General features: G+C 39.6%; 1 pseudogene; it reads right to left on the bottom strand.

The window, feature by feature from the left end:
* Positions 1-502: 502 nt before the first annotated feature.
* On the bottom strand, positions 503-21,384 carry LOC143679748 (golgin subfamily A member 7 pseudogene; annotated as a pseudogene).
* Positions 21,385-22,787: the final 1,403 nt, after the last annotated feature.

The following is a 22,787-nucleotide window of genomic DNA, read 5'->3' as shown; positions in this document are numbered from 1 at the left end:
AAATCTGGGAGATGCATTAGCAAAAGCACAGAAACAGCCTATTCCTCACCAAAATCCCAGAGAAAAGCATTATATTAAGACTGAACACTGGTGAAGATATGACTTCTTGAAGTCTAAAGTCATCTGAGAAGCTTATTGAGAGGAATACAGAGAAGCAGTGGTACTTACTGGTGGCACTTAAGTTTTCAACTTTGCATTGGGCTGTGGCATATTTTACTAAATGGCTTTGAATAAAAAAGTGATATGCTTCATTGTGTCCTCTCAGAAACTAATCAAAAGATGACAGTCTTATACAATTTCAAGACACAGAGTGAACGCTGAGTGACTAGAGGTCACCCCAGGCACAGAATTTTAGAAAGTTAGTCCTTGGAGTAAATGGCACCATGGCTCTGGCAGCAGATATAAAGGAATGATGCTCTGGAGAGGAGGTGGGGGACACTCTGTGATCAGCCAGTGGACATATGAGAGTCCCAGCTTAACATGGGGCCTTTCATTCTATGGTTTATCTTCCACAGCTCATGCCTCTGTCTTTCTCAATGGTTATTTCAATAACATGAAGGCCTCTTTCAATGGGATCTGTCAGGAGGAGCCCTTGGGGAACACGTATCTTCTCATTCTGTTCTTGAATGTATTTGGAGACTTTCTCAGAACCTTCTCATAATGAGTTTCCACGTATAAGAAGATGGTGTGTGCCGTTAGGGCAAACAGCCTTCAAGGTATATTTGGCCCCCAAGCTTCTTTGCTTCTTCATGAAGATTATTTAATTTTCAAAGTGCTTCTTCAAAATGCTGTCTATCAACCCGATTCCCCAGCTCCACAGGGAACTTGGTTGGAACTGGCAGCATGCGCCACTGCCGCAGTCTCGCTGAATGAAGACCTTCCTGGACACTGGAGGCCTGCTGTGGCCTCCTGGTGAGGACAGGACTGGCCGTGCTGCCTCCTCTGCCCTCTGGCCACTGTCACGCTGCCCAAGGTTCAAATTTTTGGTTTGCTTCTTTGTTTTGTTTGCATGGGCAGGCACCAGGAATCCAACCCGGGTCTTCAGTATGACAGGCAAGAATTCTGCCTGCTGAGCCACCGTTGCACCACCCCAAGGTTCAATTTTATAGCTATCATTCTGCAATTTATAACTTTACTTTTTTATTTTTTTAATTAATTTATTTTTTATTTATGATACATAACCACATACAAACACAAACATTCTTATCATATGATCATTCCATTCTTGTTATATAATCAATAACTCACACTACCATCACATAGTTGCATATTCATCATCATGATCATTTCTTAGAACATCTGTATCAATTCAGAAAAAGCAATAAAAAGAAAACAGAAAACAATTCATACATACCATACCCCTTACCCCTCCCCTTCACCGATCACCAGCATTTCAATCTACTAAATTTATTTTAACATTTGTTCCCCCTATCATTTATTTATTTTTAATCCATATGTTTTACTTTGCCATTGATAAGGTAGACAAAAGGAGCATCAGACACAAGGCTCTCACAACCACACAATCACATTGTGACAGCCATATCATCAGATAATTATCTTCAAGAAACACGGCCACCAGAGCACAGCTCCGCATTTTCAGGCAGTTCCCTCCAGCCTCTCCATTGCACCTTAACTAAACAGGTGATATCTATTTAGTGCGTAAGAATAACCTCCAGGATAACCTCTCGACTCTGTTTGGTATCTCTCAGCCATTGGCACTTTATTTTGTCTCATTTCACTCTTTCCCCTTTTGGTTGAGAAGATTTTCTCAATCCTTTGATGCTGAGTTCCAGCTCATTCTAGGATTTCTGTCCCATGTTGCAGGAAGGTCTACACCTCTGGGAGTCATGTCCCACATAGAGGGGGGAGGGCAGTGAGTTTGATTGCTGTGTCAGCTGAGAGAGAGAGAGGCCACATCTGATCAACAGAAGAGGTTCTCTTGGGGGTGACTCTTAGGCCTAATTTTAAGTAGGCTTAGCCTATCCTTTGCGGGATTAAGTTTCATATGAACAAACCCCAAGATTGGAGGCTCGACCTATTGCTTTGGCTATCCCCACTGCCTGTGAGAATATCAAGAATTCTCCACTTGGGAAAGTTGAATTTTCTGCCTTTCTCACCATTCCCCCAAGGGGACTCTGCAAATACTTCCTTATTCACAGTTCAAATCACTCTGGGATTTATCTGGGCATGACTCTGGACAAACCTACGAAATCTCATGCCCTATGCAAGGTTCCAAGTACTATGGTGCTCGATTAAAAAGCCATATCCTTTAATCCTCAATCAGTGTTGCTGGCTGGGAGCTTTTTTATTGTTCCCATGGAGACATGGCTCACCCAATTAACCTCGGGTTAGAGGGAGATGGGACTCCACCCATTCCATTTGGGTCTTGATTAGTTTACTGGAATCCTTTAAAAAAGGAAGCATTTTAGAAAGAGAGAGAACGGCAGAGCTATGAGGCCGAGAGCCCACACAGCCAGAGACCTCTGGAGATGAAGAAGAAAAATGCCCCTGGGGAGAGCTTCATGAAACAAGAAGCTTGAAGAGAGAGCTAGACTTCACTGGAATCCTTTAGAAGATGAAGCATTTTGGAAAAGGCTTGAAATTCGGAGAATGACAGCCCACACAGCCACAGATCTTTGGAGATGTAGAAGGAAACCCCCCCCAGGAGGAGCTTCATGAACAAAAACCTGGAGAGAAAGCAAGTAGACTTTGGCATGTTTGCCATATGTCTTTCCAGTTGAGAGAGAAACCCTGAACTTCATCGGCCTTCCTTGAGTGAAGGTAACCTCTGTTGGTGCCTTAATTTAGGCCTTTTTGTAGACTTGCTTTAATTGGGACATTTTCTTGGCCTTAGCTTATTAAATTCCCCTTTTAAAAAGCCATTCCGTTTCTGGTATATTGCATGCCGGCAGCTTTCACAAATCGAAATACTAGGTCTATACTCAAAAGAACTGAAAACAGCCATGTGAATAGATACTTGCATGTCAAAGTTAATAGCAGCATAATTTCTAATGGCTAAAAGTGGAAGCAACCCAAATGTCCATCAACAGATGAATGGATAAACAAAATGTGGTATACATATAATGTAATATTATTCAGCCATAAAAAGGAATGAAGTTCTGATACGTGCAATAATATGGATGAAACTTTGAAGTCATTATGCTGAATGAAATAAGATGACACAAAATGACAAATATTGTATGTTTTCACTTATATGAAATACTTAGAACAAACAAATTGATAGTGACAGGAAGTAGATTATCGTTTGCCAGGGACTGGGGAAAAGGAGGAATTGGGAATTTTTGCTTAATAGTTAAACAGAGTTTCTGTTTGGGGCGATGAAAAAGTTTTTGTAATAAATGGTGATGGTAGCACAGTACTGTAAATGTAATTAATATCATTGAATTGTATACCTGAAAGTGGCTAAATGGGGAATTTGTGCTTATATTGTATATTACTACAATAATTTCAAAAAGTCTTAAAAGTTTTAATCCTTTGTCTCAGTATCTTAATTCCTGTGAATATGTAACATGCATACATGAGTGTGTCTGTGTCATTGGTGTGTGCCTGTGTGTGTATAGAAAAACATGGTTACCTCTGGGTGACAGAATGTCAGAGGATGATCAGATGATTTTTTATTATTAAGCTTATTGAATTTTCAAATTTCCTACAATAAACATATATTGTCTTCATAATTATCAACAGTAATTCGAAGAACAAAACCACAGTTCGTCCTTATACAAAACCTAAAAAGGCCTCTCTGCACTTATTAACCTTTTATTCCAATTCCTTGCAGGTAGACAGAACAAATCTAGTTCCTTTGATGCTGCCTTTCTTAAACCATTCATTATCACTCACTTCCACGTTCATCCTATGAATTTATATCACGTCCTTTCGCCTTTCTGGTTACTCTCCTGAAAAAGTGCTCTAAAATGTTTAAACCCTTAACAATGGCAGTAAAACTGTACATGGTTTTCCATGAAGGTTCTCATCAGCACAGAGCACATACTAGATCCCACACTTCCGTTAATGCCCTGAGGTGTGAATTCGTTTTAACCACGCTTCCACCTCACGTGATACCTGAGGGACCCCTCAGTGGTACATGGTTCCTGTGCTGCTGAGTGCCAACTGCTCCCCCTCCCCCTGCCCCGTCAGGTTGAAACTGAGCAGGGCATGTGCTAGCCGTCATTACAATACTCTTCCACTTCACATATTGCCAGAGTCAAGTCTGGGTCTGTTCTCTACAACACGATCCCTGTCTCGTTCCACGTCTTAAATTTGACAATTATTTTACCATGAGGATGTCTGCAGGCAAGTAAGGCATCCTGTAGGGGCTTTGTCTCACTCCAGTCCCTCGTTCCTTTAAATTCTTTCCTTGCTGCTCATTCAGAATAGAAGCTTTACTCACATCATGTCCAGAATGAGGGGATCCCCATCTATTTCAGCAGCTTATTTTGCACAGCATATCTTGCATGTTTAAAGGGGGAACTCATCCTTCATCTGATCAAAAGTGTTATTTTAGGATTAGATATAAATATCCTCCCTATTGTGTTCTTTCCACATGTTTCATAATTTCACTTATGTGCAAGCAAACAGCCATTTCCCATCCTTTAGGGTGTGTAGCTGTGGCTTCTGAACAATACTTTGTCCTATTATTGCCAGATTTTTCAGTAAGACTCTTATTCTCAATATCAATTTAAACACCGAAGGATGAGGATCTGAGTTGTTAATATCCATGTATGGAATTGGGCATTACTAGCTATAAGAAAATTTTATTTGTAAGTATTAGCTTTTTCCCCTATGGAGGTGGGGAGACGGTATTACCTGCCTGAGTTGCAGAATCCCAGGTGAAGCAGGAGGGACTGATAACTCGATCTGGGAAGGGATTGGAAATTCATTGGTTTACTCTTCGAATGAAAGTAACTGAGAATTTGAAGCTTCCCTTGAACTGAAAAGAGTACTTGAATGACAAATCGATTAAGAAAATGTAATAGGCTTCTGAAAGTGAATGGAGAGCCTTAGCTTCAGCCTGGCAGTGGAGTGGCAAAAGGCCAGGAGGTTCTTTGATTGTTGGCACCTGTGGTCAAGTATCTCCAGGCAGACTAGTACTGAGAGATAAAACTAAGCCTCACGGCAAGGTAACCTTGGCAATTGGTCCCTGTAGCACATCTTCCAAAGACTGTAACAGGTAAGAGAGGTTATATGTTGGAATAACATGTGAAAACCCTGGGTTAAGTGAAGGTAAGTGAGTTTCTTTACTGCTGGATTTTAATATACTGTTGTGGATTTTAAGCTTCAAGAGGAAGTGATATGTATTTTCCCAAACTTATTTGACCACTGAATACTACTTTTGCAGAACAACTCTGAAGACCCTTATTTTGAAAGCCATTGGAGACAGTCCTGAGGGAGAAAAGCAGCTGAATAATCTGGAAACACTTCCATCTTTGACTAAACATTTATTTTCGAAGGAGGAGAAATACATGCTCTGCAAAATTGGCTGTTTCTCTGCCTTTGCATAATTATTTAAAATTTTTGCTTTCTCCCCTTGATCTTGTAGTTAATGTCCTCCTGAAGAAGTCCAACAATTTCTTAGTTCACTAAGGGAAAAAGGAATTTTTTTGGTGCCCATGCTACGAACTGATTCTTAAATTCCATTTGTACAGGAATCACATGGGGGAGGGAACCTCACCTTCAGAGAGATTCTTGCTTATAGGTCAACGAAGGAGAAAGGCCCTGCATTTTTAACAAGTCATGAGGTGAGGGAACCTGCGGTCCACCCGTGGTGAAAAAAATGCTATGGGATTAAGCACAAGGATAACTGTTATTGTCTTATCTGGAGAATTAGGGAGAGTCAATTGACCTCAGAGAAAGAGACAAAGAAAGTCCGTTAGAGAGGGAGAAAATAGAGGATAGTTAGAATTAAAAGGAAAAATCAGTAATACCAACCTTGTCTTTCTTTAAGATTTTAGTATTTCGTTTATCATGGATTTGGGGGGTTTAATTTTAATTATTTAAAATATCACCTCAAAATATTATTTATCTCAATTACTGAGTTTTTTCACACTCCCTTAGATTTTGGGCATGAAGTGAATGCCTCCCTTGCCTCACCCTGGAATTTATGATCCTTTTCTTTCTGAATATTTCCCTGAATAGCTATTTGCTCATATAATGTTAGTTTGCTTCATTAGAGTTGAATTCCCTTATATGCCCTTCTTACCTCTTTAAAATTATTTTGTGAGCATTCCTTTTTTTTAATTTCCCTGAGTATCTCATATCTGTTCTTTTCCTGAACAGTTTGTTCTAATAAGGGTCCAAATGAAGTCCTTACAGTGCCTCTTTTTTTTTTTCATTATTAGAGTAGCTGTGGGTTTGCAGAACATCCATGTATAAAATGCAAGTTTCCCATATATCGCCCCACCAATAGCTTGCATTGGCATGGAATATCTGCTACAACTGATGACAGTGCATTTTATAACTGTAATATTAATTAAAGTCCATGGTTTAGCTTAGGGATCACTGTGTGTAAAGTGTAGTTTCATGGATTTAAAAAAAAATTTTTATGTCACTATATATACAATCTAACATTTCCCCTTTTAATCACATTCGGAAATATATTTCAATGCTGTTGTGTTCATAATGTTGTGCTACCATCACCATCATCCATTACCAGAACATTTCCAGCAATACAAATAGGAGCCCTGTACATTTTAAGCCTTAAAAGCCTATTTCCTATCCACACCCCTGTCTAGAATCTATATTCTAGATTCTGACTCTATGAGTTTGCTTATTTGATTGTTTCAAATCAGTGAGACCATACAATATTTGACCTTTTTGTCTGGCTTATTTCAACTCAACATGTTGTCTTCAAGGTTCATCCCTGTTGTTGCATGTGTGCATTTCTTATTTTATTGTGGCGGCCACTTAAAGGAAGCACTTGACGTTTGATTCAGCAGGGCCTCTGTGGTGTCTGAGAACTCAGTCTGCGTCCATCGGATGCAAAAGCACTTCAAGGATTTGATGGAACGTCACGGCTTTACTCACCAGCAGCTTCTAGCGCAGGCTCTTGAAGGCTTAGTCTGCTCCCCCTACTCTCTTACCCTTTCTTAGTTCTTGAAAAAAAAACAGTTCATAAAGAACATATGGGTTTTTTTTGGTTTTTTTTGCATGGGCAGGTATCAGGACTAAAATCTGGGTCTCTGGCATGGCAGGTGAGAACTCTGCCTGCTGAGAGCTACCGTGGCCTGCCCAAGAACATCTGTTTTTCAGCTTGTGAACACCACTTTCACTACAAATACAATCACTTCTACTATTATCCTCTCTGTGCCAGGGTGGCCCTTTCCAAGGAGTATTTTTAATACAGTGATCCTGTCTACAATACAGAGGAGGAACTGAAGCTTGTGAGCTGAGCAAGCGGCATGAGGAATCCATAGGTCAGTTCATGTCAGTCAGCATTTAGGTAACATAAGGCTGTTGGTCTCCATGCTGGTTTGAAGCTATTATGTATCCCAGATAAGCCAGGCCTCATTCAATGTTGCTGGGTGGACTCTTCTTTGATCATTTCCATGGAGATATGACCCACCCAATTGTGGGTGGTAATTTTTTTTTTTTTGGCATGGGCAGGCTCCAGGAATCGAACCCGGGTCTCTGGCATGGCAGGTGAGAATTCTACCACTGAACCATCGTTGTACCACCTATAGGCAGTAACTTTTGATTGATGGTTTCCATGGAGATGTATCTATATCTTTTCAAGGTGGGGTTGCTTACTGGAGCACTTTAAGATGGAATCATTTTGGAAAAAGCTTGAGAGCCACCAGAACCAACAGAGCCCTGGGGAAGCCATTGAAGAAGCCTGGAGAGAAAGCTAGTAGACATTATCATGTGCATTTCCAGCTGAGAGAAAAACCATGAATGGGAGAAGTCATAGGCCTTCTTTTAGCAAGTTTTTGATGTCACATGTGTCACATGATTTATGTAGCAGGAAATATGGACAAGTGCATCAGTGGTTTTGCTATATAGTTGGAAAAACTTGCTGCATATAAAGTATGAGTCCATTCTTTGAGAGTGTGCAGAATGGGAGAAGCATAGGCCTTCTTGAACCAAAGTTTCTTTCCCTGAATGCCTTAATTTGATATTTTTATCAGCTTGCCTTAATAGGGAAATTTTCACAGCCTTAGGAGTATAAATTTGCAACTTAATAAATTCCCCTTTTTAAAAGATGTTCCATTCCTGGTATATCGCATTCTGGCAGCTTTCAAACTAGAACAGTCTCCAATATATTTTCACATAGCTTATATGTAATTGTTAAATTTACACTTTTCAAAATGGTTATTATATTATGTCATCTCTTCAATGCAGAAAAATCCATCAGTGATTTAAAAGGGATTAAATAGACATTGTAAACATAATTCAAAATAGCCACATTATTGTGTACAGCATTGTGCAAATATAGACTGTAGATCTGGGTGAACTGGAAAAAGTATAACAGTGAGTGAGTGATTTTCAAAATTAGCCTGAAAAAGAGTACTGTAGGTGGGATGTACAATAAAAAACAGGGAAACTCAACTTTATTGGGCCAGCTTATCTATTTGCAACTTGCCTCCAGTTTATTTTCTTACAAAACTTTTCGAGTAATAATATTAAACCATTAGTCAGTTCACATCATTTTCTAAAAAACGCAGTAATCTTTTTGGTAAACAAAGTTTTTATTTTCACACACCCCCCCTCCCAAGGGCAAGACAATGCTTTCCAGCATAAAAGAAATTAATTTTAGCACTAAAGATGGAGATGAGATAAAAACCCACAGACTTCACTCAAAGTTGTACTTTTCATAGCAAAAATATTATCAACCACATAGTAGCAGAAAAGCTTCAAAACCGCTACAGAAATTAACTCCACATAGTAGCGTGCTCAGAGAGAAAGCAGAAAAACCTGTTGGCTAAATGCCTGTAGTGGAAGACCCTGTGGGATGTCACATGATCTATGTAGCAGGAAATATGGACAAATGCATCAGTGGTTTTGCTATGTAGTTGGAAAAACTTGCTGTAAAGTATGAGTCCATTCTTTGAGAGTATGCAGAATGGTGGAAGCATTTGATGACATTTTATTCTGCTTACTACTGAAAACTCATGCTACTGAGGAAGAAGTTTTTTATTTTGTTACTGACAATTTTGTGCACTGTGATACTGATGGAAAAATGCGATTGGGGGCAGTGCTGGTAAACTATGCAGCAGGGACTTGCTAGCCAAATAGGTGTCCCCAAGATGACAATCCAGACAGCTCTATTATCAGAAAAGAGTTGGCAGATAGTAATATGCCTCTGATCTTTTGCATTGAAGGAATTTTGAAAAATGTGACTGTGATCAATTTAACTATGTAGGCTACTTAGCATGCATCTCTTCAGCATGCTGGGAGAACTAGATAGAGATGACAAAACTGCTCCTGTACACTGGCTCTCAAGAGGGAAATTCTCAAGAGCAGAGGTGTTTGTGTGGGTTTTCAAATGAGGCATAAGACAACTTTTCTTCATGCATGATATATTAATATGAGTATGTTCTGTTTCTCTTGGTTTAAGTTGTCAGCTCAAGTGGTGAATCCAAGAGACATATTCAGTATATTGCAAAGCCTGTATCTCACTCTAGGACTGAAATGTCATTATCTGTAATGCAATATAAGATAAGGATGTCTAGAAGTGGGAGAGTGGGTTCAATGACTTAGTCACTGAATTTAACTGTTTCCTAATGTGTTTCTCTTCACTTGTCAGAAAAAGAAAACAATACTGTATCATGAGTCATATTTAAATAGCATATACAGATGCTGAAACATCAACAAAAAAATACTTTCCAAGCTGAATCAGTGAAAGAGTGGATTAAACATTTATTCTCTTCTCTCACCTAACTTTTAAAAGTGATATGTTTATTAGTTCAGCATTAGCAAACAGAACAGAAGTTAGTCTTCACTAAAAAATGTCTCCATAATTTTTGGGTCTTTTTCAATCTGCATAGACAAAGCTACCTCTCAGAGAAACCAGAAATTCGCTGCCATTCTTGACAGCCTTGGATAGCAAAACTATCTAATTTTCTGATTTAGTAGAAACGAAGAGAAAAGAAACAGAACTGGAAGTGGAATTGGACCAAAGGCTCAAGGTATTAATCATCAAACTAGATGTAGATATCTGGGTAAAAGATGATAAACATTCTATACTCACTTATTAGCTTAATAAGATTATTATTATTTCAAAATTCAGTCAAAAGTTGTGATGATCTGTATATTTAGAGAATGCCCATTATATAATCTACAAATCCCCATATTTGAGAAAACCACTCATTTATCCCTGAGGAATGTTTCTGAGCATTTATCCCAGAGAAATGGAGACTTGTGTACATACCAAAACCTATATATAAATATTTAACGCAGCTTTGTTTGTAACAGTCCCAAATTAGAAACCACTCAGATGTCCTTAAGTGAGTGAATGTTTAAACTCTGGTACATCCATATCATAGAATCCTACTCAGCAATCAAGAATTGATGGTCACAACTTAGATACATCTCCAGAGAATTATGATCAGTGAAAAGAGCCAAACCCAGAAGGTTACATATCGTTTGCTCCCATTTATATAACATTCTTGAATGATAAAATTATGAAAATGGAAAACAAATTAGTATATGCCAAGGGTTAAGGAAGGTATTTTGGGGGTGGGTGAGTGGGTGGGGGGAAGTTGCTGTGACTCCAAAAGGGCAACATGGTGGGTTTTTTATGGTGATGGAAATGTTCTGTATCCTAATTGTATTATTGATATCCTCATTTTTGATATTGTACTATAGTTTTTCAAGATGTTATCATTGGGGAAACTGGTAAAGGGTACGTGGAATTACCCTGTTTTAGTTGTTCTGAATTATTTCAAAGTAAAAAGTTTAGGTTCTTAAAGAAGTCAGGTAAATAAACAAACATAAAATAATAGTTCTGTAATGGATAATCCTGTGGCTATATCTTTGCACAGTCCTAATAATGCTTCCTTAGGATTAACCCCTAAAAGTGGAATTGCTGGATCCACTAAACTCTGCCAGGTAGCTGCTTTCATCCTTGTGAATGATTCTTCTTCTGAGGTCACTCTTCCTTTCCACTCAGATGAGCAGGGTACATTGGAATGGTGCTCATCTTAGAATCTTTAGCACTTAGAATAACATCCAGCACCTCAGAGGCCAGTAGTAAATGTGAGTTGAATGAATGAATTAATGAAACCCTTAATTTTTATTGCCAGCTACTACCTCCTACTGCTTGTCCCTAAGCAATCTCTTATTCAACCTTTAGATCCTGGCTTAAGTGCCATTATTGCTATATCTGGGCAATGTTTTCAGACATCTCCAGACTTGGCTCCAATCTCCTTTTGTAAGCTCTAATTTTACATGTTTAAAATGCTTTATGTATGTGATACAATATTTGTGTATGTGATAAGCAAGGGTGGCCAAGAATTTGCCCTGGAAACATAAGGCTGGTGTGCTTGTAAATGAATAACTAGAACGCATGAAGCACAACCCGAATAGCATGAGCTTACCATGATACTAAATGTTCTTATTTCCACATTCATGAAGTAATAAATATGTAGCTAACCAAGAATTGGTCATATAGTAGTTTCTTTGAAAGGTGGGAAAAGAGAATAAATGTCACCAACCTGTGCGTGCCATCTTTAGAAAGCAAAATGTTAACCCATCTTAACTGACAACCATAAAATTGTGTTGAATGAAAGTGTAGATGTGATAATGAAGAGGGGACAGTTTAGAAAAACATTGTGGAGGAGAACTGGCGGAAGCTGATAACTCAATGAATTGGGGCTGGGGAGAAGGAGAAGCTAGGTGTCTAACTGGGTGGCTGGGTGAAGAGAATTAGAGATTGATTTCAGGGAAAAGCAAGTTTCAGAGAGAAGGATGTTGAGTTCCATTTTGTACAAAATTTTGATGTGCTTGTGAGTTGTCTACTACAGAATCTGTAAGGATTAGAGGCACAGACAAATTGTCTGAACTGAAATACTGATTTTTGGGGATAGCCCTCATAGGAGAAATGACCTAGTCAGTTTATAGTGCAGGAAGAAAGAAAGGAAGGGAAGAGACTTTAATAGGGCTCAATTTATTTATGAGGCTGAATCAGACTGAACCAAGAAGACCATCGATGCTCAGGTGGAGGGGGGGGGGCACGAGGGTGGCACCAGGACTGCCTCCAAAATCAAGAAGGTGAGATGGAAAACTGAGTTGAGAAGAGTAAATATTTTTCAAAATAGAAAAAAATTTTTTAAAGACACTTTCAACATTTTCCTACTGATATATACCTTCATGGCCTCTGTTGGCTTTTCATGACCTAAGGCTTGAATTTCAAGGGTCACAGAGGGAACAAAAGACAAAACGTTGGGTCCGTACTGGCTGGAAGTCAGTTCAGACACCCCAGAGTAAGGCTTGGTCCCTGGCATCCAAACTTTCAGTGAAACGATAAACTAAAAATAAAACCCCCATCTAAAGAGGTATTCTGTGAGAGGCTTATGAATTTTGCCTTGGTTGTGGGTAGATGGGAAAAAAACACAAAAGACTATATTGAGAATTTGTAACCATAAACTTATCCACGAGTGGGTTTGCAGCTTGAATTCACACCATCTCTGTGATACAAACAAACCCAAGCTGAAAATTTAAACTGGTTCTGATTTTGTAGAGCTTCAGTCATCTAGAAAAAGAAACTATACCCTCAACCCAGACTTCCAAGGAACATGGGCTAACAAAACAAAAACACACACACACAATTATAGCAAGCACAATAAGCAACAAAATCAGATCCATAAGGCTTCTAGTACTAAAAATAACTGATACAGAACATATAATAGGTATGTTTAGTATGTATAAGGAAATAACACAAGTCATTGAGAGTATGATCAAGGAACAAGAGACCCCTGAAAGGGACCAGACAGATTTAAAGAAGAATCAATGATAAATTTTAAGATAGAAATCTTAATGATATAATAAGTAAAATTTAAAACTGAATAGAAAGAAAGCTATCTCAGAAAAGATTCTGGAGAAATGTTAAAGATTGGATTTTGGAGCAAAGCCTTACCATCTGCTGCAGATAACTACTCTCCTTTTGAGAAACAGCTTTTGGCCTGCTACTGGGCCTTAGTAGAGACTGAACGCTTAACCATGGGCCACCAAGTTACCATGAGACCTGAGTTGCCTATCATGAGTTGGGTGTTGTCTGACCCACCAAGCCATAAAGTTGGGCGTGCACAGCAGCACTCTATTGTAAAGTGGAAATGGTATATACAAGATAGAGCCAGAGCAAGTCCTGAAGGCACAAGTAAGTTACATGAAGAAGTGGCACAAATGCCCATGGTTTCCACTCCTGCTGCCACATTACCTTCTCTTTCCCAGACCAGAGCTATGGCCTCTTGGGGTGTTCCTTACAGTGAATTGACTGAGGAAGAGAAAACTCGGGCCTGGTTTACAGATGGTTCAGCATGATATGCAGGTACCACCCGAAAGTGGACAGCTGCAGCACTACACCCCCTTTCTGGGGTGTCCTTGAAGGACAGTGGTGAGGGGAAATCCTCCCAGTGGGCAGAACTTCGAGCAGTGCACCTGGTTGTTCATTTTGCTTGGAAGGAAAACTGGCCAGAGGTGCGTTTGTATACTGACTCATGGGCTGTTGCTAATGGTTTGGCTGGATGGTCAGGGACTTGGAAAGACCATAATTGGAAAATTGGTGACAAAGAGGTCTGGGGAAGAAGTATGTGGATAGACCTTTCTGAGTGGGCTAAAAATCTGAAGATATTTGTGTCCCATGTGAATGCACACCAGAGGGTGACTTCAGCCGAGGAAGATTTTAATAATCAAGTGGATAAGATGACCCGTTCTATGGATACCAGTCAGCCTCTTTCCCCAGCAACTCCTGTTATTGCCCAATGGGCTCATGAACAAAGTGGTCATGGTGGTAGGGATGGAGGTTATGCATGGGCTCAGCAACACGGACTTCCACTCACCAAGGCTGACCTGGCTACAGCCACTGCTGAGTGCCCAATCTGCCAGCAGCAGAGACCCACACTCAGCCCCCGATATGGCACCATTCCCCGAGGTGACCAGCCAGCTACACGGTGGCAGGTTGATTACATTGGACCACTCCCTTCATGGAAGGGGCAGCGATTTGTTCTAACTGGAATAGACACATACTCTGGATATGGGTTTGCTTTCCCTGCACGCAATGCTTCTGCCAAAACTACTATCCGTGGGCTTACAGAATGCCTTATCCATCGTCATGGTATTCCGCATAGCATTGCTTTGGATCAAGGAACACACTTCACAGCAAATGAAGTGCGGGAATGGGCACATGCTCATGGAATTCTCTGGTCTTACCATGTTCCCCATCATCCAGAAGCAGCTGGATTGATAGAACGGTGGAATGGCCTTTTGAAAACTCAATTACGGTGCCAACTAGGTGGCAAAAACTTGAAAGGCTGGGGTAATGTTCTCCAGGAAGCTGTGTATGCTCTGAATCAGCGTCCGCTGTATGGTGCTGTTTCTCCCATAGCCAGGATCCATGGGTCCAGGAACCAAGGGGTGGAAATGGGTGTGGTGCCACTCACTATTACTCCTAGTGATCCACTGGGAAAATTTTTGCTTCCTGTCCCTGCTACCCTGAGTTCTGCTGGTCTACAGGTTTTAGTTCCAAAACTGGGTGTGCTTTCTCCAGGAGAAACAACAGTGATACCACTGAACTGGAAGTTAAGATTGCCACCTGGCCACTTTGGGCTACTTATGCCTCTGGATCAACACACCAAGAAGGGGATTACATTATTGTCTGGGGTAATTGACCCTGACTATCAGAAGGAAGTAGGACTGCAACTACATAATGGAGGTAAAGAAGAGTTTTCTTGGAATATAGGAGATCCCCTGGGGCGTCTATTAGTACTACCATGCCCTGTGATTAAAATCAATGGAAAACTGCAACAACACAATCTAGGCAGGACCACTAATGGCTCTGAGACTTCAGGAATGAAGGTTTGGGTCACCCCACCAGGCAAAGAACCATGGCCAGCTGAAGTGCTTGCTGAGGGGAAAGGGAACATGGAATGGGTAGTGGAAGAAGGTAGTGATAAATATGAACTTCGACCACGTGATCAGTTACAGAAATGAGGACTGTAATGCTGTTTTGTTTGTGTTATACAATTTAAGTTGTAAGATATAAAGTTTAAGAATGAATGTTGCCCAAGGATTTACACGCTATTCTGGAGAGATTTAATGTGTTTCCAGTTATATGCAGGACAGTTGAGTATTGTCAGGTAAAAGAAAAAATGTGTGCTTATTTGTTTTCATTTGGAAATTAAGTATGGTCTAAGGTGATATATATATATATATATATATATGTGCCAAGTTGACAAGGGGTGGACTGTCATGGTTAGGGACAGGTGTCAACTTGGCCAAGTTGTGGTACCTGTTCATCTGATTGGGCAAGCGCTGGCCTGTCTGTTGCAATGAGGACATTTCATAGGATTAGGTCATGATCACGTCAGCTACATCCACAGCTGATTCCATTTGTAATCAGCCAAAGGGGAGTGTCTTCTGCAATTAGTGATGCTAAATCCAATCATGGGAAGCCTTTTAAGGAGGACTCAGAGGAGACAGGTTGCATTTCTGCCTTGGCTGGTGAGCCTCTCCTGTGGAGTTCATCCAGGCCATCCATTGGAGTCATCGGCTTCGCAGCCTGCCCTGTGGATTTTGGACTCTGCATTCCTACGGTCACGTGAGACACTTTCATAAATTTTATATTTGCAAGTGTTCCCTGTTGATTCTGTTTCTCTAGAGAACCCTAACTAATACAGGTAGCATAGTTTTTGAATCTATCCAAATTTCCTCATAAAACAGAATGAGCAGTTGAGATAGCAAAACTAAAGACTCACACATACAACAAAAGTAGGTGACAATGTAACCCTATTAATCCCCAAATATCAATGTGTGGGGACACAGCAACAGTCAAAAGACTCTCATATTATTGGTACTTATACAGAAGGAAGTTGGGGTCCTGAGAACAAAAGAATCACAAAATTAATCAGAGATTCTCACAACTTGGTATTAAATTTTTTTATTCACATCAGTTTTTCCTATTTAAAAATAATTTCCTGTTATAAATAGGCATGCCATTTACTTGTAATGTTTTTACCATTTCCTTTCCATTTCTTTTGCCTCTAATTGCTTTCTCTTGTCTAATTGCATTGGCTAATACTTCCAAGGCAGTGTAAAACAATAGTGGAGATTGTGGGCATCCTTGTATTATTCTAGACTTTAATGTGAAAATTTCTAGTGGTTCTTCATTAACTGAGACAATGGTTTTTTGCCTTATATTGCCTATATATTTTATCAAGATGAGGAGTATGTGTAAATTTCTATTTTATTAAGAGTCTTTAGCACAAATGGTTTGTTTTAAATAGGCTTTCTGCATCTAAGGTGAAGGTCATAAAAGATTTTGTTTTAATCTTCTGGGTTGCTCAAGCAAATGCTACGAAATAGTGTATTAACTTGTTAAGCTGCTGGAAGCAACATACAGAAATGGAACAGCTTTTAAAAAGGGAATTTAATAAGTTGCAAGTTTACAGTTCTAAGGTCATAAAAATGTCCAAATTAAGATACCAGCAAGAGGTTGCCTTCACTCAAGAAAGGCTGATGCCATCGAGAACACCTCTGTCAACTGTGGAGGTATATGGCTGGCCTCTGCTGGTCCTTGTTCCTGGTTCTGTTCCTTCTGATGACAGCGATTTCCTCTCAAAGCATCTATGGACCTTCACTTAGCTCCTTTGGGACACGACTCTGGGTTCTGGCTGGCTTAGCATCTCATGGGAAGACACATGGTGACGTCTGCTGGGTTTTGGCCCATGTCTAGGCATCTGCTCTCTCTGTTGGCATTCCAAGCATCTCCAAACATTCCTATATCTGCCAGCTCAGAAGCAACTGCTCTCCAAGTGTCTGTATCTGAGATTTCTTTGAAATGTTTCCTCTTTTAAAAGACTCCAGTAAACTAATCAAGACTTACTTTGATAATGGGTGAAGTCATGTCTCCATCTAACCAACAGACTGCATCCACAATTGGGCTTGCCACACATGGAGCTAATCTAATCAAAAGGCCACACCCACAACTGGGAGTGTCAGATCACTGGGGCAATAATTTAATCAAAGGGTTTCCACCCTACAATATTGAATCGAGATTAAAGGACATAGCTTTTCTGGGGGTATACAACACTTACAAGAAACATGTTAAATGCCACTATGGGGTTTCAAAAGCAAAACCTATAATGTAGGAGACTATAGGACAAATAACCCAGTTTCTGGAGTTATTTGTTATAGAGTACAAGAATTAACGGGATTTAAAAGACATTGAACTGAATTAAATGTGTTGATCTTGTTTGAATTCTGATTCAAATAAACTCAAGATTAAAACTTCTTTTTAGGATGCAGTTGGGGAAATTTGAACGTTGACTTTATAGTTGATGATTTTAAGTAGGCATTACTTCCTTAGGTATGATAGAGATACTTCATTTTTAAAAACATTTTAACTTTCAGTTATACATGCTGAAATATTTATAGATGAAATAATATGATATTGGTTCAGAATAAGCTGGGAAGTGGGGAAGAAGTAGAAGAACATATCTATGAAACAAGATTGACCATGATTTTCATCATTGTTGAAGCTGAGTAAAGGGTACTTGGGGTTCATATACAAGTCTCTTCTCTTTTGTATATGTTTGAAATTGTACGTAATAAAAAATAAATAAACAAATAGTGCATATTATTTGTATTGTAGCATATATCACAACATATTTTCATTATTTGCTCTCATTTATTTATCTTTCCATCCTAAATCATTAGTACCCCCCAAAAAACAAAAAATTGAAGGTCTAAAAGTTAATAAGACAATAAGCTTTCATCTTAAGAATTATGAACAATAACAGTGAAATTTAAAATGTTGATGGAAGAAAAAAAGATAGAAATTAATTAACTAAAAAACATATAATACAGAGTGGCACAAAGCCAAAAATTGGTTATTTGATAAAAGTAATAAAATCTTTCTCAAGAAAAAGAGAAGTCACAAATAAGTAATATCTATATTTAAAAAACATGGTTAGAGACACAGCTGGATACAAAGGTAAGAGAATATCATGGACGTTTGCTAAAAAATTTGAAAAGTTTGGCTTAATGGACAAATCCCTAGAAAAATATGTACCACAATGGATTTGAGAAGAAAGAATTTGAATTAGTACTTGACAATCTGCCTACAAAGGAAACAGCAAACCAAGACTCTTTAACAGAGGGGTCTACCACCCATTCAAAGAAGAAATAATTTCACTTGTAAAGAAACTCTTTCAAAACATTTAAGAAAAGCAAAAACTGCTGATTTTGAAAGTAATGTAACCTTGATACCAAAACAGAAAGGACAGTATGAGGAAAAAAAAATACAGTTCAAACTCAGTCATTGATAGAACCCAATCCTAAGCAAAATTTCAGCACACTTAATCCAGCAACATAGCAACCATGTACATATATATGTGTAATCAAAAGTACAAAAGTCTTCCAGGCCAGTGTTGCTTCTAAGTAAAATAAAATAGCTACTTGCATTGGGTGTTGCCAGGAGAGACCTTTTTCTGAGAAAGGATTCTCCAGAAGACAAAACAATTGATGTGCAGGGTCTTTCCAAGAAAATGGAACATACCCCCACGAATTGCACATAAGCAACATCTGGTGATAAATCATTCCAGTAGAGAAAGATTATCAAAATGGACAAGTATATTAATATACTTATTAATATATATTAATCAATGGATATCTGCTTCCTACTTTGTAAGAAACCCCTATGTAACATGAAAACACCACCAGCCAATTAGAACATTTCCTCACTTGCTTCCACATTTGCCCTCTGTAAGCTGCCCCTTCCTATCCCTGTGAAGCACCTTTCTATTTTCTGAATAGGATCCTGAATGGGAATTCATGAATTGCTCAATAAAGCTGTGAGCTCCTAAATTTACTGTTGAAAATTTTTTCTTCTAACAAGCCATCCCCGCCCTTATAGAGCTGGTATTCCAGTATGCTAAGACAGATATTAAACCAATAAATAAATGAATCAAATATTATATCCGATGGTGATGAGTGCTATTGAGAAAAATAAATCAGGAAAAGGGCAAGGGAATATTGGGACAGGCAGGGAAGGACAGCGACAGGAGTTGTAGTTTTAAAATAGTTTGGTCTGGGAAAAGTCTCATTGAGAAGAAGCCAAGGCGGGGTGAGCTGTGTCATCTGGGGAAGGATTTGAGGTTCATTCTATTTTACATAAGAAGAGTCTGAGACTCTGAGTGGCAAAGCGACCTGCCCAAGGCCACACAACTGTTAATAACAATAAGACAAGTGCTGAATATTGACTCTGTGGTAGGCATTTTAAGGTCATTGTTTCTAACCTCACAATAATCCTGCCAAATAAATATTATTCTCCTTATATACAGCCAAGGACCCTTGGCTTTAGTGAAGTTAATTGACCTTCCCAAAGACACACTGTGGGTCAGTGGCTGAGCTATGATCAAACCCAAGTTTCCAAGTGCATGCTATTTCTACTGCCCCAAGTTAATGTCTGCTGAACACTGCCTCATGGTTTAGGACACTGCCTCACTGATTTAGAGGAGGGGCTCCTGGGTGCCAAAGGGATGCTTGCTGTCAGTTTCTTAACCAGAAGATGTCAGTTGGAGCTAAGAAAACATCAAACTCGCTCTCATTCATCCAAAGAGTTTGATACTTAAGGCTCACCTGGAAGTATATAGAAAATCGATTTCTTTTTTCTCTATAAATCCTCTTGAGCTCCATTAATTTTATTGATCGTTAGGAGGTGGGGGGGGGAGGAAGTGGGAGTAACTTTTTAATCCTAAAATTGTTTTTCCTAAGAAGTCACTTTCACAAACACTTTCCTAATTACATATGAAGCTAATGTTCGATTTTAAACATATATTTTTTAATGTTCTTGGTGATTTATTTGTTCAATAGTTGCCTGTGCCTCAAACTGTGGAACTTCGCCATCTAGTGGCTTAATGCTGACATGACTTTTCCCTTGTGATTCAACGTTGGGTAGCAAATTTCAGAGTGTGTCTTTTTTCTTTACAAGCAGAAAATTATCAAGCAGAGCTTGTACATGTAATGTACTTTGCTTATTAAAAAAAGTACAATTTTGAACAGGAAGGCTATATGCACAGGGAACTAAGTCGTAGGAGAACTGTTAATTTAAGAACAAGTTTCTAGATGTCATCTAGCCTCTAATAAATGAATTTACCATGCTTTTCTGAAAATGCAACCAAGAAATTAAGAATTAACAAATGTGTATGATTACTGAATCAGTATATAGATATTTTTCTTTCTGAATTGTAGAATAGGCAAAAGTTAATACCTGAAATTTAAGCTTATAATTATAATGGTCATTCTAACTTGGTCTCTGCCCTGTTTATACTACCTGTTGTAATGATAACAACTCATTCCCTCCTTGTTTTGAATCCATAAAAACCCTGAATGCCTTAGACTTGTAGAGACAGATTTGGGGCTGATAGGCCCTCAGATCTCCTGCTTCACACATAGAAATAAACTCTGTCTTTGAAACCTGGGTGTCAAGAATTGGCTGTTATGTGCATTGGGCTGAGAATCACACATTTGTTCGTTATAAAAAACATTAAAACAATCATTAGGTAGAGTGGAGACACCATGGGTATTTGGTACATTTCAACCATGAAAGGACTCAGTTACATAATTCTCAGTCTTACATTTTTTCCTGGCTAAAGTGTAGGCAATGTTTCTTGGATTATGCAGGTCAAGGGGTAAAAGGAGGATCTGACAATTAAAAAAAGTGTTTCTCTGTTTGGTTCCTATCCATTATTCCATTATTGCGGGACCTTCAGTTTCCCCTAAATCCCCCTCCATACTCCCCAGCTATTAAGGAGAGTCTTGGGGGGGGGGGGCTGTTTCTTTTGTGCTTATCCCAGGCCTTTCTGTGATGCAATGGATTCCAGATCCGGACTGGCTAGATTTGACCTTAGGCAAGTCACTAAACTCTCTATGCCTCAGTTTCTTCATCTGGTATACACTTGTGAGGATTAAGTAAACCAATGTATCTAAAGATCTTAGAACAGCATCTGATGCATATTTTTGGTTTCTTAAGACTCTGGTCCTGTGTACCATTTTCTTCCTCTCTGTCTCTGGTTCTGGCTTTGATTCCAGCTTGTGCCCCCTCACAATGGGGTCAGCTGCTGAGGTTTCCGCTGCCCTGGAAGCCCACGGTGATGTGTCTCCACTGATGCCACCACCCACTGCTGTCTGCATGCTCACACAGAGCTGGGGCATTGCTGCATTGAAGGTATTCAGGGGGTCCTAGCAATGGAAACCACTGATGCTTTTGATGTGTCAGAGCCTCCCAGGTAGGGACGTTGTCCTCTGTTCTATGACTAAAACATCTGTGTCATAGTCAGTCACACTGGACCCCTAATGGTGCTACCTACCTTATGCTTTCACTGTCTTAATGCATGTTTAGGGCATTACAGCTTCCTCTTCATGAATCACTGACAATTGTTGCACAAAAAGCATTTAGAGGAGGTATAGAACAGTGGTCAAGGATATGGTCTTTGGAGCTAGATTGCTTGGGTTCAAACCTCGGTTCTGTTATTTACCATCTATGTAAACTTAGGCAACTTATTCTGTGCCTCAATTCCCTCATCTGTAAAATGGGGAGGTTATGAGGGTTAAATAAGTTCCTGTACCTAAGGCCCTTAAAACTGTTCTTGATACAAACTAGTAGTAAATAAACATTAGCAGTTGTTCCTTCTTGGGTAATTTAGCACAGCGGGTATTAGTGCAGCAGTTGTACTCTGACAGACATATGTGGAGGACCTGGCTCTGTTACTTATGGCTGTGTGACTTTGGGAAAGTTACTCAACTTCTGAACGTCTTGGTTTCCCTGGATAACACACGGTGATAATAATTACTGTCTTCTAGAGGGATTGTAAAGATGGGAAGCCATAACAGCACTCAGTATAAGACATGGCATTATACTGCTAATGCCTAGAGTCCTTGGATCCAGCATGTGCAACTGCCTCATCCTTTTTTAGGATGGATTATTCCCAGAAACCTCCTGGATTCCATAGGTAATAAGGTCCTGAAGGTCCTATCAGTCCCCCCAGACCTTTCTAAAAATCTGTGATGAGCACAGTTCAGACCCAAATCAGCATCTCCATGATATAAGAAAAGTGCATTTCTGTTGACAAACTGTAGGTCATTAAAAAGCCTGAGTTGTAACCATTCTTATTTCACATTGCTCCGGGAAATGCCCGGAGCTGGACCTCAGGGAAACTGAGTTGTCACCCCATCTCGGTGACTAACTTGCCAATCAGGGTTCCCTTATGTCACCTGTGAGAGGACATTGTTGGCCTCCATGATCCCTGAGGCCCCTTCCCATTCTAATGTCCTATAGCTTTAGGGGAAAGGAAAGGCTCTGGCAGGGCTGATGAAAGAGAAGCCTTTTTAAGCTAGGAATATACAGCTGGTGCTGAGGACAGTCACAGCTGCCGCTGACATCCATCCTGTGCCCACGCTCTAGACCACAGCTGGTGACTAACTTGCTAATCATCTTCCTGCACATTTAACACATGGCCGTTAATTTGAGACCTTGAGGTTACCAGGTAAGCACAGGGAGGGATGATTCTGTTGTGAACAAGGAACAACAGCTTTTTGTATGTCTCCCACTGTGCCTC

Source organism: Tamandua tetradactyla, chromosome 1, assembly GCF_023851605.1.
Source record: "Tamandua tetradactyla isolate mTamTet1 chromosome 1, mTamTet1.pri, whole genome shotgun sequence".
In the NCBI taxonomy this organism is placed as follows: Eukaryota; Metazoa; Chordata; class Mammalia; order Pilosa; family Myrmecophagidae; genus Tamandua; species Tamandua tetradactyla.
Note: the sequence above shows the minus strand (reverse complement) of the source record. Positions and strands in the feature narration are given on the sequence as shown.